Source organism: Arachis ipaensis, chromosome B04 (genome assembly GCF_000816755.2).
Source record: "Arachis ipaensis cultivar K30076 chromosome B04, Araip1.1, whole genome shotgun sequence".
Lineage (NCBI taxonomy): Eukaryota > Viridiplantae > Streptophyta > Magnoliopsida > Fabales > Fabaceae > Arachis > Arachis ipaensis.
Window position 1 is genome coordinate 116,166,924 of NC_029788.2, and position 3,040 is coordinate 116,169,963.

Consider the following 3,040-nt stretch of genomic DNA (forward strand, 5'->3'; position numbering starts at 1 on the left):
TTTAAGTTTTCGAAAGAAATTAAATTTAGTGAAAGCTATTATATATTGCCACAGCAACTAAGCTAGCCACCTCACATATATAGCCTGTTTGGATTAATTATCACTGCAGTGGTAAGAAGCTTCCTTATTATATACAATTGGCTTCGTACGTCGTACCTACTATTTAAATGATTTATGCATATAAAGGATATAATAATTCTTTTTGTTTATATTATTAATGCATCACTATCAAACTCGTGGACTAAGATCTATAATAATCTATAAAAAAGGATTTAGGCGATTTAATTATTTGGTTTCCCTTCCATGAAAAAATAATATTGCAATGCAAGGCTGACATTTCCAATTCATCGTTGATAGGATGAATGATAAAGAAAAGATATATACATATATATAACCAAAATTGAGCAATATACTTGCTAATGAAAGCTTTATTTTGTCAAATAAAAAAAGGAGGATATATGTAACATTCTTTTTGTAAAGCATGTCTATCTCCTCCTTGAATTAATATATACACTTTTTGACACTTGAACTTTTGATTCAGCCAACGTTTTTTTTCATGTAATTATTTTGGGTTCTTCCAATGGTGGGACAGACAAGAACATCTAACAAATTGAAGTGTGCTCAATTTTTCCACAAGGACAGCACACACAAGATACATGACGTGAATCTTTATCCGTCAGCTATGTGATGAGCACAAACACCAAAGTGTTCTTAATTAATTCATGTGGTGTGTGGAATAATAATAAATCCATGCAATCATGAATCACAATCCCTACCTAGCTAATACAAACACCTGCCCTAGCTTTCATGGAAGTTTCCACCTTTTGAAATAATTTGGAAAAAAAATAGAATTCGAAAAGTTGTTAAAATTTACTTGTTAAAATAATCGGATAATATTGACTAATTCCAGGGTAATAATATATAAAGCACGGAGATTTTTTTTATTTGTTATATTAAAGGATAAATATTGTTTTGGTCCCTTACATTGAGGGAGAATCGAAATTGTCTCCAACGTAATTTTTTATTTAGAATCGTCCTTAACATTTTATTTCGTATTAAAATTATCCTTTTAACCTTTTTCGAGCAAAAATATCGTCCACCACTACCAGCACTTTTACCTCCACCACCACCAACACATTTACCTCCACCACCAAGAATAACAACATCAATGAAATCAACACAAATTCACAATCAAATCAACACACAATAACAATAAAATCAGAAAACAACAAATCAAAATTAGAATTAAAAGTAAAAACAGAAACAGTCACAAAAGCAGAAGCAGAAACTCAAGTAGAAGCAGAAAGCAGAGGCCAAAGCAAAGAGCAGAAGCTGAAGCAAGACGCGAAGCAAGAAGCAGAAGCCGAAGCAAGCAGACAAATCAAAATTAGAATTAAAAGTAAAAACAGAAGCAGTCACAAAAGCAGAAACAGAAACTCAAATAGAAGCAGAAAGCAGAGGCCAAAGCAAAGAGCAGAAGCCGAAGCAAGACGCGAAGCAAGAAGCAGAAGCCGAAGCAAGCAGCAGCAGAAGCAGAAGCAGAAACGGGGAGGAACAGCGGCGAGGCGACAAGGAGAAGCAGCGAGAACGCGGCGGTGCAAAAGCAGAAGCTCTCTCCCTACCTCGCGTCGATGACGGCGACAGCAGCTCCAATCNCTCAACGTTAGGGACCAAAACAATACTTATCCTTATATTAACGTGTTGAATATATTTCAAATACGACACTCATTAGTACTCGTCTGACATGTGTCTTCTATGTCTAGCTATGTTTTAATAAAACAAAAAATTCTTCTCTGGATATGGTTGAACGCACCTAAATACCATCACTTATCAGTATGTATGTCTAACCTTATTCTTAATATGTATTTTTGAAATGAGTTTAGAAATAGTATATATTATTAATTATTAAAATAATAAATATTTTAAATACTTTATATGATTAAAAAAAGACAATAAAAACAAATAAAAATTAATTTATATTTAATATCAATAAAATATCATAAAATCAAACGATTTTTTTACCCATTTATTGATTACCAAATTTTATCTTAAACCAAATCAATTTAATAACTGAATTTCAATTACCCAATCAAATCGGCTGATTTGGTCTAGCTCTCAAAACCATTTTTAATTGATTTTGTTCTCTAGTGTGTAGGGTTGCATTGGTCGTATTACTGCGCTCTTGAGACTGGGTTTGGCTATGTATTGTTGTTTTCGGATCGGAGAGCTTTCAGACACTGTCCCAAAAAAAAAAATAAATAAATAAAACTAATTCCAAATCAATATCATATTGAAAGAGTTTTAGACATTCTAATAATATCAATGTTCTAGTACGTAGTTTTAACTGTTGATATCAATTTTAAAATTTATTATAATTAAATCAACAGTTAAAATTAATAAAACATTAACATTCTTGGAATAACCGAAAATTTTTCTATCATATTATTTTTTTCTTATGATCATGTTATTGTTGCCTCTGCAAGCTTCAATGTAGTAGGAAGCTTCATTTTTCTTTTAGCTTTTGACAATAATAATAAACTTTTCAATAATACCATCCGCCTGTGGTTGTTTGAAGTGCCCACGTATTTATATTAGCTAATGGATTTTGATTTATGAAACCTAACCCTGATGTGATCATTAATTTGAGATTTCATATATTGACAAGTCTTATTACAATTCGATGCAGCTGCTATCACAATCCATTGATCACATAAATTCAATTAGACTATCACATAATGGTAGAAACATGGGACGAAAGAAAATATAGTAAACAGAAAAAACGTCTATCATATTTTGTTTTTTATTTAAAGATTTTTTTAGTGTAGAACTTTGTGGAAAAATATAGAAAAACAATAAAACTCTATTGTCTAATTTTACTTTTCTCGTTTTTTTTTTCTTCACAAATTCTAAAAGCAGAAAAATTTTTGAAAATATAAACAAATGCAAACCAAAAAGAAAAAATCTAGGCCTGATTGGTTTCTGTTCCTTTTATTTTTATTATTTTCCATTGTCAACTTTTTTATTTTTACTATTTCCGGTT